Source organism: Bufo gargarizans, chromosome 11 (assembly GCF_014858855.1).
Source record: "Bufo gargarizans isolate SCDJY-AF-19 chromosome 11, ASM1485885v1, whole genome shotgun sequence".
In the NCBI taxonomy this organism is placed as follows: Eukaryota; Metazoa; Chordata; class Amphibia; order Anura; family Bufonidae; genus Bufo; species Bufo gargarizans.
The window spans coordinates 24846719-24862528 of NC_058090.1; the positions used below are offsets into that span (position 1 = coordinate 24846719).

The 15810-nt window shown below is 45.0% G+C and overlaps 1 protein-coding gene across 2 annotated transcripts in view; it reads left to right on the forward strand.

The window, feature by feature from the left end:
• Positions 1-4472: 4472 nt before the first annotated feature.
• GNG2 (G protein subunit gamma 2) overlaps positions 4473-15810 on the forward strand; it is a 56225-nt gene continuing 44887 nt past the window's right edge. The window contains exon 1 of one of the 2 annotated variants that reach the window (XM_044272232.1): positions 4473-4528. The gene's annotated coding sequence lies outside the window, so the exon portion shown is untranslated. The remainder of the gene's footprint in view (positions 4529-15810) is intronic. The other variant, XM_044272231.1, reaches the window with a different exon arrangement.

A 15810-nucleotide genomic window follows, 5' to 3' on the forward strand; every position in this document is an offset into this window, starting at 1 on the left:
CACTCCCTTGGATGAGAAGCAACCCCACACATGAATGGTCTCAGGATGCTTTACTGTTGGCATGACACAGGACTGATGGTAGCGCTCATCTTTTCTTCTCCGGACAAGACTTTTTCCTGATGCCCCAAACAATCGGAAAGAGGCTTCATCGGAGAATATGACTTTGCTCCAGTCCCCAGCAGTCCATTCACCATATTTTCTGCAGAAGATCAATCTGTCCCAGATGTTTTTTTGGGAGAGAAGTGGCTTCTTTGCTGCCCTTCTTGACACCAGAGGAAAAAAAGAGACCATGCAGCAGCACCCTGCAAATCAGATAAAGTACAATAATGCCAAAAAATATAGTGCTAATGCTACGCTTATTTATAAAGTGAGATGCTTGGACATTGCATTTTGTACAAAACCATCTGAGCCCGTCTGCCGAACGTCAAGGCGATCTCTGTTAGACGGGTCCTAACACTAAATACTACCTGTTATGTGCCATAATGGCCGCCATAAAGTTCAGGGAGTGTTGGATCCTCATGCATGCTGGATCCACTCTGCTTTTTACCATTTTTGGTGTCATAATGGCCTCCATTACATGGGATTCAGGTACCAACATGCATGCCGAGCCCACTGTATACCTTTCCTTGTGCTAGACAGCTTCCAATGAATGTAGTGAGAGCAGGCAACAGCTTTATACTGAAACTAATTAAAATCAACCCCATGGGGCAGACAGGCTAATCAGGAGTGCACGATCGTGCACTCCTTCTTGACACCAGGCCATCTTCCAAAAGTCTTCGCCTCACTGTGCATGCAGATGCGCTCACACCTGCCTGCTGCCATTCCTGAGCAAGCTCTGCACTGGCGGCACTCCGATCCCGCAGCTGAATCCTCTTTAGGAGACTATCCTGGCGCTGGCTGGACTTTCTTGGACGCCCTGAAGCCTTCTTAACAAGAATTGAATCTCTTTCCTTGAAGTTCTTGATGATCCTATAAATTGTTGATTGAGGTGCAATCTTAGTAGCCACAATATCCTTGCCTGTGAAGCCATTTTTATGCAACGCAATGATGGCTGCACGCGTTTCTTTGCAGGTCACCATGGTTAACAATGGAACAACAATGATTTCAAGCATCACCCTCCTTTTAACAGGTCAAGTCTGCCATTTTAACCCAATCAGCCTGACATAATGATCTCCAGCCTTGTGCTCGTCAACATTCTCACCTGAGTTACCAAGACGATTACTGAAATGATCTCAGCAGGTCCTTTAATGACAGCAATGAAATGCAGTGGAAAGTTTTTTTGGGGGGATTAAGTTAATTTTAATGGCAAAGAAGGACTATGCAATTCATCTGATCCCTCTTCATAACATTCTGGAGTATATGCAAATAGCTATTATAAAAACTTAAGCAGCAACTTTTCCAATATTTATGTAATTCTCAAAACTTTTGGCCACGACTGTAGTATCTAAGAGGAAACCCGGAATAGTCTGGACAAGCGGCTGCAGCAAACTGTCAACCCACGCAGACAACCGCTCCGTAAATGATCCTATCCTGGCCACAATAGGCCGCATGGATGGAGGGAAACCAGTCTTCTCCACAAGCTACAGTGTTGAATACAGCAAGATCTGTCATATAATCAGAAAACACCTGTCCTTGCTGCGCTTGGATGGACAGTGGTCTGATGTTCTCAGCTCTAACATTAAATGTATTGCCCGTCGAGCCCCTACCTTGGGCCAACGTGTTAGCTCTAGTTTGCTTTTAGACCATTCCCAGACACAGCAGAGTTGGTTACGTTTTAAAGGAAATTACAAATGCAGACATCGCATTTGCACTTGTTGCAAGCATCTTTCAACTGGCCAAACTGTTGTCTCTGTGTCCAATCAAAAAACATTCACTTTGAAACAGTATATCAACTGTAATACCAGTTTTGTGGTGTACTGCATCACCTGCATGATATGCCGTCTACAGTATATAGGCTGCACCTCTAACAGCCTCAAAACCAGGATTCGCAGGCATATTTCTGACATTCCGCATGCGCTGACCAGGAATGTCTCCGCGGTCAGTTCACATTATGCGGCTTGTCATGCAGGTGAGATCAGTGGCCTTGTTGTGCGGGGGGTGGAACGAGTTAAATTCGCTAAACGTTGAGGAGGTGAGCATAGGAGAGTTCTTTTAAACAGAGACTCTTACTGGATCTTCACCATGGGTACCTGTGTACCAATGGGTCTTAATCGCAGGCATGATCTCATACTGCATTATTGACCCTGGTACCTTATTATTTCCTCTGAAGTTTTCTTCTTCTCTTTTTTTTTTTTTAGCATATGTTCTTATGTCTCAGAGGTGGAGCTATCTGCTGACTTGTGTCCACCTGATATGTTTGACCTGCCCCTTATTTAAGGCCAGTGTCTCACACTATCATGTTGTCATGAGTAGGGATCTGAATTTATTGATCTGAAACTGCGTAGACCTGATGTACATGTCTGGATTTTAGCACCTTTTCATTAAAGCATTTACATGTTGTTTGGAAGCTGGATCTCCTTCTTCATTTATACAGTCATTTCAATAGGTCCACAAATGCGGAGATGCGGAATGATGCGGAACGGAAGCACTGAACGGCACCCTACGGAAGCACTTACAGAGGGCTTCCGTAGGGTTTCGTCCCGTACTTCCGTTCCGCAAAAAGATAGAACATGTCCTATCTTTTTGCGGAACGGCCGGATCGCGGACCCATTAAAGTGAATGGGTCTGCGATCCGCTGCGGCTGTGCGGCTGCCCCACGGACTGTGCTCGTGTATTGCGGCCCGCAGCACGACCACAGGGCGCACACACCCGTGTGAAAGAGGCCTAAGACTGTATTTTTACAGTGGTCTTAGTTTGCCCCTTGCGCTGCTGTAAAATGTATCTAATTTATGACAAGGCAAATCTGTGGCAATCCTTGCGTGTGACGTAAAAACTATGGCAACTCTTGACTGGCGTAGTTTTTTGCTAACTTTTACGCCTGTTTCCAGGTGTAAATGTTAGTAAATTTTCAGGGGCTGGAGTCCCGGCTCCGGCATGCCCAATCTCCACCCAACTGGCGGACATGGCGTTAAACCAGCCATGCGGTTTCTCCTTCTATTCAAGGATATGCTTGACTGTTGCCCCAGAGATGTAGCTGGATGCTGCACCCCTGTAGTGAGTCCCATCCGCATGGGCCCCGTAGCAGCCAGTGTCTTGATCGGCATGGAAACATAGAAAACCCCAGCGACTTCTCCCCTGATGCATCTGTACATTACAAGTCTCATACAGAGGTTCTCTCAGATCAGATTTTTCAGTCTTCATAAACATCTATAGGTTTCCATATGGCGGCCAGTGGTGTATGGCACGTTTTTTCATAAATATGCCTGAATTTGGAACATTTCTGGCGCCTAATGTCTAATCAAGTTTTACTCCTATTTATGAAGCAAATGCACCAAAAAGGATTATCCACTGCGCTCAGCTCGCTGGTTTCCAGCCCAGCAAGGGGGTGTGGGTTGACAAAACTTGGACAATGTTGGTGTAAAGTGGAGGTACAGAAACCTCTATGTGCCCTATCATGTCTGTGTACCGCACATAACTACTACAGATATACGTCATACGGTTGTGTGTATGAGGCGTAGAATGTAAGAATCCTTATTATACCGCCGTTCTGTGACACTGGGTAATCTGACAAGTTGCAAATTCTAATTCCAATTATAATTCGTTGTGAGGCGCGTTCTCATACGTGTAGGAGCTTGTACGGAACCCTATGGACACACTGGGGGAGATTTATCAAAACTGGTGTAAAGGAAAACTGTCTCAGTTGCCCATAGCAACCAATCAGATTCCACCTTTAATTTTCTAAAGGCAACTCTTAAAAATAAAAATAATCTGAATTGGTTGCTATGGGCAACTGTTATTCATCCTAAAAATTAAAGGGGGTTTGCAAGGCTCCTGATATCCCAATTAGTGGATGCCCGGCCCTCTGCATCCCTACCGGTCAAGTGTTCCCTGCAGCCTCTGACGATGGAGCTAGCACTCAGAGTCTAGTGGCTGCGCCAGGTTACTGCAGCTCAGCTCCTATTCACATCTGACCGGTGAGGGTGCAGGGCGTTGATCCCTCAATTATCGGATATTAATCCTAAGTCATTAATATCAGGAGCCTGGAAAACCCCTTTAATAGAAGATTGTTATGCTGTGGCCAGCTTAAGCCAGTCCTGTGTAAAATATCAGTCACACATTTAAGCCACCTTGCCCAGTGTGAAATCACATTTGAATTGAGGCTACATCTGTATCATCCAGTATGAGCCCCCAGAAGCCCATGGCAGAGCTAGCATGCAACACGAGAGGCAGGCAGATGTGAGATGCAAGTCGCCCCTCTGCAGGGTAGAGGAAGTGGGTGATCATTAATTTCCTGACGACTGAGTAAAACGATGGGTGGAGATTTCTCTCTCTCTGGGCTTCTGCTCCCTTTCACACAGCTTCTCTTCTGCTTCCTACAGAGCTGCACACAGGGGCTGGATATCCTCTACCGAGCCTGCAAGACCGAAAGGTAAGACCCCCGTCCACTCAGGACTGTGATTGCTGATTAATGGGAACACAGTGTGCCAGACCTCGTATCAATTAACTGCTTCTTATCATGCTTTCTGTCCAGTACATTCTGTGATAACCTGTGCCTTGTGGATATGTGTGATCCAGTTCTCTAGGTCTTCATCTATACATACATCTATGCACATAAACAGTTCAGCAATGTGATGTATGGCTTCTGCACTTATACCCTCTGTAACACATTGTATCCTTTCCATACTTTCTAATATAGGTTGCATCTCTTGTATGCCTTCTATAATACATTATATCTATTTTTCCACCTTCTATAATACATTATATCTATTTCTCCACCTTCTTTAGTACATTGTATCCTTTCTACGCCTTCTGTGATACATTGTATCTCTTGTGTGCCTTCTATAGTACATTGCATCTTTTCTAGAATACATTGTATCTCTTGCTCTACTTATACTTCCCACGCTTTCTACAATATATATTCTTTCCATACTTCTTAAATACATTCTATCCTTTACTCACATTATGCTAAAGCCTCTTGACACATTGAATAATTTTACCCAATTTCTCTGTGATGTTTTAACATAAAGTCGGTCCAACCAGTGCAGTTGCGCCACTTTTGCGCAATGGATTTAAAAAAGCGGAGAAGTATACAGGAAAGCTTTGCACTTATACTTCTATCCTTGGGTGACCACCATAGTGTCACTGTGCTGTGTAACCCTGGCCTCAAAGGGGTTAGTTTCCTGATGTATGGGGGCCCTTCTCCAGAAATAGCCACACTCTTGGTCATAGGCTGTGCCTGGTATTGTAGCTCATCCCTATTCAACTGAATGGAACTGAGCTCCAGTACCAGACACAGCCCTTTGACAACAGAGGCGCTTCTAGAAAAGAAAAACAAAGACACAGCCAGACCTTTTTTTTTCTAATTGTGGACAGCCCCTTTAAATACTTTGCATGACACATTGTATCATTGGCTGAAGTATGATAATTCTTTTACACACAAGGTGTAGACTGTGAGCACAATATACTTTGTATATCATTGAGTATATCCGTTCAAATCCATTTGGGTGAAATTATATAAAAAATTTGACCGTTCAATATGACAATGTAAGATGAGGGTAGTAGTTATAACGTGACTGTGCCTGATGTAGTCCAGCATCTTCCTCTCCCGAAGCGCAATTATATTTCAGTTTAATGATTGATTACAACAAGGTAATTGATGTTTGCTTTATGTATTAAGGCGCCATTAGAATAAAAGACAATCCACCCCCTTTCTTCATGCAAAAATACATTTGAGCTTTAACTGTGTGTGGAGTACAGAGCGTACCATTGTGCCCAGGCTGAGGAGAGGGGGGAATTGGTTTTGCAAAAATAACTGTGTTCTTTATAGATTTTTCTTTTTTAATGCCATTCATAGATACAATGCTCCTTCTGTATGGCATCGGGGTTAGCTGACATTTTGCTAATTGCTGCTTTCAGAATGAAAATAAATATTCTGAGATAAGCCTGCGTCTGTGCAAAAGACAATTTTCTTGTGATTTTGGAGCGTGGTGTCTGTGAACAAGCGTGCAGCTGTAATAGAGCGCAGAGAAAATGACATCCAGCATTAATGCAATGCCTGCCTCCATATACTTGTATGTTCCATGCACCTTATAAAGCATCTTCCATAAGCTATTTCAGAACTGTCGCCATGGCAACTGTGTGAGTAGTGTCATTGCATTTAATTTATGAGTGCGATGAACAGCAAATCACCCCCCCCCCCACCCCCACCCCACCAACCCTCCACACACCAAGTCACAAGTATTTGTAATCTACGCAGGAAAAGTAGTCTGTCTCATATCTGTGTCTGTGCTGATGCTGAGTTACATCCTGTATTATACTCCAGAGCTGCACTCACTATTCTGCTGGTGCAGTCACTGTGTACATACATTACTTATCCTGTACTGATCCTGAGTTACATCCTGTATTATACTCCAGAGCTGCACTCACTATTCTGCTGGTGCAGTCACCGTGTACATACATTACTTATCCTGTACTGATCCAGAGTTACATCCTGCATCATACTCCAGAGCTGCACTCACTATTCTGCTGGTGCAGTCACTGTGTACATACATTACTTATCCTGTACTGATCCTGAGTTACATCCTATATTATACTCCAGAGCTGCACTCACTATTCTGCTGGTGCAGTCACTGTGTACATACATTACTTATCCTGAGTTACATCCTGTATTATACTCCAGAGCTGCACTCACGATTCTGCTGGTGCAGTCACTGTGTACATACATTACTTATCCTGAGTTACATCCTGTATTATACTCCAGAGCTGCACTCACGATTCTGCTGGTGCAGTCACTGTGTACATACATTACTTATCCTGAGTTACATCCTGTATTATACTCCAGAGCTGCACTCACTATTCTGCTGGTGCAGTCACTGTGTACATACATTACTTATCCTGTACTGATCTTACATCTTGCCTCATCAAGTACCCGGCCCGAGGTAGTCTGGTGACGTATGGGGCACATCACCTGTTGCATCCACCCCCATTAGCCATGAGGAACATGTGATGTATCCAGCACCCATAGTCAAGTGTGCCTTATCTGTCATATCTTTTGGGTCAAATCTATTGGATTGAGTATGTTATCATTACTGATGGAATGTATCCAGTCATTACCGACCCCCTGAGGAACCCTATCGGGTGAAATGCGTTGGGTTATTGTTATCAATTTAACCATCTAGGGCTTTACAGGGCCTTATAGGGCAGGCACGAGGACAGGGAAATCCCTCCACTAGGGGTTGTCCCTGGGCCGAGGTCTAGTTAGGGCCTCTACAGGGAATGTGTTCCCCATCTTCTATCATTATTGCCGCTAGGCCTTGCCCCTCTTTGTTGTTCCACACATTTCATTACTTTGGCTATCTATTAGATGCTACATGAACAGTGGTAGCCGGGCTATATATATTTTATTTTCTTTGTTTACTGTTTGCTGAGTTACATCCTGTATTATACTCCAGAGCTGCACTCACTATTCTGCTGGTGCAGTCACTGTGTACATACATTACTTATCCTGTACTTATCCTGAGTTACATCCTGTATTATACCCCAGAGCTGCACTCACTATTCTGCTGGTTGTCATTCAAAAAAGTCAGCTAAGCTAAGCAGTTAGTCTTTCATATCAGATGACTGTACAGTGCAAATGTAATAATGACACTTCACAGAATGAAAACTACAAGCTGAAGCTCTGAACAGACACTGAGTATGCAGGGAAGGACTCCACCAGCAGAATAGTGAGTGCAGCTCTGGGGTATAATACAGGATGTAACTCAGGATCAGTACAGGATAAGTAATGTATGTACACAGTGACTGCACCCGCAGAATAGTGAGTGCAGCTCTGGAGTATAATACAGGATGTAACTCAGGATCAGTACAGGAGGATAAGTAATGTATGTACACAGTGACTGCATCAGCAGAATAGTGAGTGCAGCTCTGGGGTATAATACAGGATGTAACTCAAGATCAGTACAGGATAAGTAATGTAATGTATGTACACAGTGACTGCACCAGCAGAATAGTGAGTGCAGCTCTGGAGTATAATACAGGGTGTAACTCAGGATCAGTACAGGACAAGTAATGTATGTACACAGTGACTGCACCAGCAGAATAGCGAGTGCAGCTCTGGAGTATAATACAGGATGTAACTCAGGATCAGTACAGGATAAGTAATGTATGTGCACAGTGACTGCACCAGCAGAATAGTGAGTGCAGCTCTGGAGTATAATACAGGATGTAACACAGGATCAGTACAGGATAAGTAATGTATGTACACAGTGACTGCACCAGCAGAATAGTGAGTGCAGCTCTGGAGTATAATACAGGATGTAACTCAAGAAATCTAATATAGTTACAAAATTATTTATAAAGCTGGATCCTTACACTATGGTCAAGCTGCAAATGTAAAAGAATAAAGGGAAGCTTATCACCTCTCCGTGTCGGGTACAATACCCATGTGATACGTGCGATGTCACCAGTGCCCAGACCCAGCAATGTCCTGGTGTAGCCCTGGCCTTTCAGAACAGCTGCTGGTGCCCACTGGATAGGATCAGATGTGCAGCTTCACAGGTACAGCCTCCTTCATCTGGGATGTGACTCACTGATAGGATGATTCATGATACAAAAAATCCCAATATAAATGTATCCATGGTAACACCAGGACAGGGCTGTGGTGGGCAGCTTTCTAGATTTGGGTTACTGGCTGGATCATATTGTGGTCAATAATGATAATCCTTTTAGCAACCATCTGGTCCTTGTCTAGAATGAAATAATTCAATTATAGATTCAGTATAGAAAACAGCTGTGTCCGAGATTCCCCCAAAAACTCAAAGGTCAGCTCACTGAATGAATGCCGCCATCAGATCTGTGTCAATACAAAGGTCTGTGCAGCAGAGACCCCCAGGGGTGCGTCTATGGTCTCTTTGTTTGGCTGCTTCATTTCCATTAATTACATTAGTCAGCGCTGGGTAGTGCCGTGTCTCCAGCTCCCATTTTACAGCCTCGGAGGGCACCAGGAACCTGAGCAATCAAATGAGATCACCAGAAGAAGCATCGTCTGGCCCTGCAGCGCCCACCACAGGACAAATGTAGTATTACGTGTAAATGGGTGTACTAAACCAGAACTAGAGCTGCTTTTACTCAGGAAATCGCAAGCAGACAACCCCCTTTTATGATGTAATATATCATGTAAAGCCATATAGACAGCGTTTAACCAAAGATGTAGCTTCAAGATCTTGGGCCCCTGTGCAAAATCTTTACCTGCATAAATCTTATCCACTTTGCTGCTCTGATAAAATGCTGTGTGTTTTCCATCTGCATTTCCGTGACAGAAATTCCACTGCGCCTGCGCCCTGTGTGGACGTACCCTAAAAGGAGTCGATCTCTAACTGACGGCTATCCTGCGGAAATCCTCTCCTTTCCCACTTCAGACTATGTCTGTCCCTAGTAAGAAGAGCAGCTCTGGAGCACAAAATGCGACTCTAACAAGTAAAAAAAAACGTGGCAGATGTGTTCAATAACTGCATATGTATATCTCTACACTGACTTCCCTTTCTGTTATTCCTTCTCCTTATTGTGAAATATAAGGTCATTTGACGAATGTATTTTTTTCTGAACCTTTTCTTCCTAGCAAATAATCTTAATTTTGGGGGAAACTTTGGGTTAAAGGGGGTAATACTCATATGAGATCAGAATACCTGTAGAGGTGGCTGGCCAGAGGCCAGGAGTATTCTGTAATAAAAATAATAACCTTTATTTATGTAGCGCCAACATAGCCTAGGTCATGTGACATAACGTTCATCTGTCACGTGGCCTAGGAGAAGCTCAGCCCCATTAAAGCGAATGGGGCTAAGCTGCAATACCAAGCACAGCCACTATACAATGTACGGCGCTGTGCTTGGTGAGCTGAGAGAAGGCCGCGGTGCTACTGCGAGTGCCGGTGCCTTCTCAAGCAGCTGATTGACGGGGGTCCTGGGTGTCAGACCCCCACTGATCACATACTGATGACCTATCCAGAAGATAGCTCATCATCAGTATAAAAGTCTCCGAAAACCCCTTTAATAGCATTTAGAGGTTGGCTCAGCAGGCACCATAGATACAGCTGACTCAATGACTTCTATGCGAAAGTGTCACGGGCATGCTGTGTGACCTGTGTGGAGGGCATTGTGTAGGAAGGGGGAGTATCATCATTGTGTATAATGGATCCTGTGTTAAAGGGGTATTCCCATCTTGTACATTAGGGCATATGGCTAGGATTAGCCCCCAATGTCTGAGAGATGCGGGTCCCTCCTCTGGACTTAGGGACCTGTACTTAGAACAGAGCCTGCAAGCTGCTGGAGGGTACGGCCACCCTCGATTCATTTCTATGGGAGTGACGAAATTGGCCTATTTTCAGGAGTCCCATTGAAATGAATGGGAAGCGCGCAGTGCAAGCTCGGCCACCGCTCCATATACTTTATGGGCCTTATGGAAATAGCCGGGCCAGAGCTCGGCAGTTTTCGGTAGTCCCGTAGAAATGAATGGAGGGCGACTGCACATGTGTGGTGCACCCTCCTGCACTTTGCGGGCTCCATTCTAACTACAACTGCGGGTCAAAGATAGGAATACCCCTGGCTGCCAGCTTCCTCACTGCGCCTGCGCAGAATACCGAACGGCGCAAGATTTCCCCAGGGCACAGGGCAGGCAGAAGGATGCGAACGATGCCTGGCCCTGTCAATCAACACTTAGAAGGTGTGACTTGAGGTGGGAGACGGGAGCCTCTAGAAGCAGGAGCAACCCCCCCCCCCCCCCCCTGCTCCTAGAGGCTCATTTACATATTATAAAAGTAAATATATATTAATAGTGCCCTTTATGAAAATTCACGAATTCTGAAATAAAACGTTTGACATAATGTTGATTTTAAACAGTAGTTAGCTTTCTGATGACACATTCGTTTAAAGTAGGACACCCCCTTATTCCCCCCCTTTGTATACTGAATCTTTATTAAGGTCCTAGACAGTGGTAACCTAAATCACCAAGCAGAAATAACAGCCGGCACACGTCTGATTTATGCATCAGCTCTCCCTGGAGCTACAGCTACGTCTTCTGTAGGCCAAATGTACAAATGAAAATCGCGTTTCCTCCATTTCTTTCCTGTATCTTGAGCAGCTGTCACTGTTTTCTGCTGCAAGAGGTACAATATGAGTCATCCGCAGAATCATCCCCGGCCCGACGGTTGCATAGATACAGAGTATGTTTCCAGGAGGGCATTTCAGAGAACACTCCATATTTCTCCAATGTTTCCCCAAAAAATATATAACTGGGAGCAGCTACTATTCGCCACCATTTCCAGTGTATGATCAGGATAGCCCAATGTGACTAAGGCAGTGTGCTGGAGTAAGGTTAACCCATGTAAATTCCATGTTTCCAATATTATATTAAAGGGGTTTTCTCATCTCGGACAATAGGGGCATATCGCTAGGATATGCCCCCATTGTCTTATAGGTGCAGGTCCCACCTATATCGAGAACGGAGCCCCAAAAGTGAAGGAGAGCGCATTGCGCAGCCGCTCTCCATTCATTTCTATGGGGCTGCCGAAAATAGCCGAGCGCTGACTAGGCTATTGCCGTCTGCCCCATAGAAATGAATGGAAGCATGGGCAGCGCATGCACGACACGCTCCTATTCACTTTTATGGGAGAGGCGGGGATTAGCGCTTGGTGGTGGACAGACCCCGGGAAATCTGGGGTCCTCCAGCCACGGCGCTCCCCGTTTCGTTCTCGACCCGCACCTATCAGACAATGGGGGCATATCCTAGCGATATTTCCCCCATTGTCTAAGATGGGAATACCCCTTTAAGTTCTGTGGTACTGAAGGGTTGTGTCCTCTCACATATTGGTGGTGGGTGTGTTGCTAAGATATGCCACCAATGTCAGGTGTGGGTCCCACTTCTGTAACCCCCACCTATCTCTAGAACTGAGCCCCCCGAATGAACAAGAGCGCACCATACATGCACAGCATGCTCCATTTACTTCTATGAGAGTTCTGGATATAGCCGAGCGAGCGCAGTCAGCTAAGTTCAGAAGTTCCATAGAAATTAGTGGACTAGAGACCACAACACGCAAGCACAGCCTTCTATGGGACTCCCAGTAATAGCTGAGCAAGCACTCAACTATTTTTGACAGTCCCATAGAAATGAATGAAGTGCATCCGCGCATGCATAGTGCACTCTCGTTCACTTTGGGGGCTCCATTCTAGAGATTGGCGTGAATTCCCCCTCCGAGACCTGCGCCTTTCTGACATTGGTGGCATATCCTAGCAATATGCCCCTACTATGTGAGGTGAGACAACCCCTTTAAGTAACGTTTCATGTGCATATGTGTATTGCCCTAGGAATCAAGACACATCAACTGAATGTCTACTGCAGAAGTATTACATGAAGAAGCAGGATCCCAATGCCAAATCTGTACCTGGGCTTCTCATATTCCAGTGTCTTCTTATATGCCAAGAGGGTCATTGGGCCCCCCAGAGTCATTGTAACTATTTAGAATTACTTCTCCTCCACTGAGTTACATCCTGTATTATACTGCAGAGCTGCACTCACTATTCTGCTGGTGCAGTCACTGTGTACATACATTACTTATCCTCCACTGAGTTACATCCTGTATTATACTCCAGAGCTGCACTCACTATTCTGCTGGTGCAGTCACTGTTTACATACATTACTTATCCTGTACTGATCCTGAGTTACATCCAGAGCTGCACTCACTATTATGCTGGTGCAGTCACTGTTTACATACATTACCTATTCTGTACTGATCCTGAGTTACATCCAGAGCTGCACTCACTATTATGCTGGTGGAGTCACTGTGTACATGCATTACATTACATACATTTTGTATTACACCCCAGAGCTACATTCTCCATACTTCTGGTCATTATCAGAAAAAATAAGATTAGGCTCCGTTCACATGGACACATGGCTGGTCCACAAAACGGACACAGTTGTTTGAATGGGGCCGTACTGTGAGACGCACTCAGTGAGCTGAGTTCTTGTAATGTGTGTGTGTGGGGGGGTACAGTTTGTTCCTCCTGTATTAGATAACTGCACGGTGCCTGATGTAAAGATTGTACTTCCCTAAATGCAAATCATCACAGCAGACCCTGCACAGAGCGTGGGCGCCGTCTACACAGGACGTACTCTGTAGAGGAAAATCTCCAACAAAACTGCAGCAAAATCCACCAGTTACGTTCCGGTTTGGCCGCCCATTTGCTGCAGATTTCACCCTCAGCATTGCAAAGGATGAAATCCGTGCTCCAAATCTGTTTAACTCATTGGGGATTTAAAGGGGTTGTCTCACTTCAGCAAATGGCATTTATCATGTAGACCAGGGATGCCCAACTTGCGGCCCTCCAGCTGTTGCAAAACTACAACTCCCAGAGCATGTTGGGAGTTGTAATTTTACAACAGCTGGAGGGCCGCAGGTTGGGCATCCCTGATGTGGAGAAAGTTAATACTAGGCACTTAGTAATGTATTGTGATTGTCTATATTGCCTTCTTTGCTAGCCAGGATTCACTTTTCCATAAAATTATACACTGCTTGAGTCTATGGTTACGACCACCCTGCAATCCATCAGTGGTGGTCGTGATTGCACTCTATAGGAAAAAAGCGCCGGCCTCTCTGGTGGCTGGACTGGAGGGGTGTGCATAGGCCAGCACTTTAGGAAAAAGTGTGCAAGCATGACCACTGCTGCTGGATAGCAGGTGGTCGTAACCATGGAAACGAACAGTGTATAATGTGATGGAAAAATGAATCGAGCCAGCAAAGGAGGTAATATGGAGAATCACAATACAGTACTAAGTGCCTTGTATTAACCTTCTCTACATGATAAATACCATTTTCTGAAGTGAGAGGACCTCTTTAAGCCCAAGTTATCATTAAGAAGTGTATGGATACAATTTTCTTAAAAATGTCACAGATTTTGCTGTGACTGTAAAATTCTGCAGCACTTCCGTCACCTGTACCGGGCCCATGATTAAGATTTTTTTAATTTTATATTAGTAAAACCAGAATTAGGCGCAGATTTTATTCTTTATTTTATTTGGTTCCCTAGAGGACGTGCACAAGGTGCCAATCTGCTGCCGATTTTCCTCCCGGAATGCATGTGTTACCCACAGATTTTGCTGTGGATTTACTGCAGACTCCTCCGTGGATTTAACCCCTGACACTGCAAGAGGGGAAAACCCGCCACATAAAATTGACACGCTGCAGTTTTCAAAATCCGCCCCAGATGTTGAATTACACGTTGTAAATTTGCACAACTTCCACACTCAAGGGGTCCTTTATCAAACAGAAATACGCCTAAATTAGGTTCTTTACGCCGCAATCTGCGACTGCTCCCCACTCACGCCAGGTCTAAAAAAGGGGTGTGGTGTGGGAAGGGGACGTGGCGGAAGTCTGTTAAATGTATTTTTCTGTGTCTGTCTGATAATCCAGGCCCCATTCACTCTGGATTAAAGGAATTTTACTGTAAATTAATATACAGTTGCATACAGCGTGTATATAGTATGATATATGTCACACTTAAGGTACGTAAGAAGCCATACAAGATGGGTGCAGGGCCCAGGAGTGGCACGCCAACCTCTATGGATAATGCAGGTAAAATTAATGTGTAATGGCCGTGCGGCCCGTGCCAATGCCAGGCGCTAATAAGTAAGCGAACTGTAACCAAGGGTAGAGAGAACGGCATAAAATATAAAGGGGGGATCTAATGACAAAAAGGGACAAAAACACCAGTCTGTGACTAGAGTAGACAGATGTGCTTATCAGGGTCATAAGAAAGCGGAGTGCTGTGCCTTGTGGGGACTGTGATGGCGGCCATGTTTGTTATCACTCTTGCACAGTAACTAAAATGAACCCTATTGCTGCAGTTCTGTCTGTCTCTAGGAAAGCTGAGTGACAACCAATATGGCCGCCCGTTACAGCTTAGCACCCAGCTTTACCGAATTCCTAAGTGTCAAATCTGCCGAGCTATACACTGATATATCCCCATTGTCATGTCGTGTCGTGTTGCTGTTTGTCCCATCCAATGTGACATAATCCGCGACAACGCTGGTGCTTCGGACGCAGATGTGCTGGAGGGTTAAGGCATCGCAAGGATAAGAGGTTTCTTCCAGCACTTCTTCAGGGACTGAATCCTGCTCCTCGTTAAGGCTACAATGTCATCCTCTGCATATTGAGGTTTGCTGTCCAGAAAATGGCGTCGGGGGACTCTGCCGTCACGTCTGGTTTGGATAGACACCTGAGATTTAACCAGCAGCTTCTTCCCTCCGCTCCGTCTGGTAGGAGACTGGTAAACGACGTGAGCAGTAAGAGAGCTAAAGACATCGGCAGCACAAATCTCTCCTGTCCTGATAGTTTGTTACAGTGTATCAGTGCAGGTAAAATTGCATCAGACTGGTGTCTCATTGAGGACTGTCTAGACAGGATACAATTGTGGCAGACCCTCAGCTGGGAAAAATGTCAGGTCTGTAATGATTTTTAGGCTCTGGGTGTGCCAAGGAATTAAAAGGCTACATGCCCATTTAGCATACTATCTGCAGATTTTCCTTTGGCACTTTCACAGCGTAATACAGTACCCGCAAAGCAAATGAGATTGCAAAAATCGCATCTACGGCCAGGTCCATAAATATTGGGACATGGACACAATTCTAACATTTTTGGCTCTATTCACCACCACAATGGAT